Genomic DNA, 728 nt, shown 5'->3' with positions numbered 1-728 from the left:
CATGTTAGAATTACCTGGGAGCTTTATGGGTTTATTAATGTTTATTTTTGAGAGAGGGAGAGAGAGAATCCCAAGCAGCCCCCTCGCTGTCAGCACAGAGCCCGACGTGGGGCTCAAACACACCAACCGTGCAGTCGCGACCTGAGCCGAAATCAAGAGTCGGAGGCTTAACAGACTGAGTCCCCCGGGCTCCCTTCCACCAAGAGATTCATTTTCATAAACAGGTGTGAGGTGGTCCCCGGCACCCAAATTTTGCACAGAGCCCCCACCCCCCACCCCGTAATTGTAGAGGCCTGCTGGCTGGGGTTTCAGGGGGGCGGGGTGGGGAGGTGCATTTTGAGATGCCTCCCAAGGCAATAATGACCCCATCCAACAAGAATGTACCCAGAATTGGGGCGCCTGGGNTCCCCTGCTCACGCTGTCTCTCTCTCTCTCTCTCTCTTTTTCTCTCTCTCTCTCCTACAAATAAATAAAAATATTAAAAAAAAAAAAAAAGAATGTACCCAGAACCGTTTGTAAGTCCGGCCAGACGCAAGGGCGAGGGACAGAGCAGGAGATAAGAAAGCCAGACCCCGCTGTTAGGACGCCTGAAGCTTGGGGGGGACACAGTGAGACAGACAGGGAAAGAGTTACGACTCCGAGTGATAAGCCCTATCTAGGACTGGGGGATGGGGCCGGCCGAAGACTGTGGGGTAGTATCTTCAGCGTAAGGCTCTCTGGTATTCAGA

The 728-nt window shown here is 52.8% G+C and overlaps 1 protein-coding gene across 4 annotated transcripts in view; it reads right to left on the bottom strand.

Moving 5' to 3' along the window:
- Positions 1–728, bottom strand: part of CCDC42 (coiled-coil domain containing 42) — a 14,783-nt gene that overhangs the window by 5,666 nt on the left and 8,389 nt on the right. The window lies entirely within an intron of this gene.

The sequence above is a fragment of the Crocuta crocuta genome, unplaced genomic scaffold (genome assembly GCF_008692635.1).
Source record: "Crocuta crocuta isolate KB4526 unplaced genomic scaffold, BGI_CrCroc_1.0 scaffold139, whole genome shotgun sequence".
NCBI lineage: Eukaryota > Metazoa > Chordata > Mammalia > Carnivora > Hyaenidae > Crocuta > Crocuta crocuta.
This window is presented reverse-complemented; position numbering and strand designations above follow the sequence as displayed.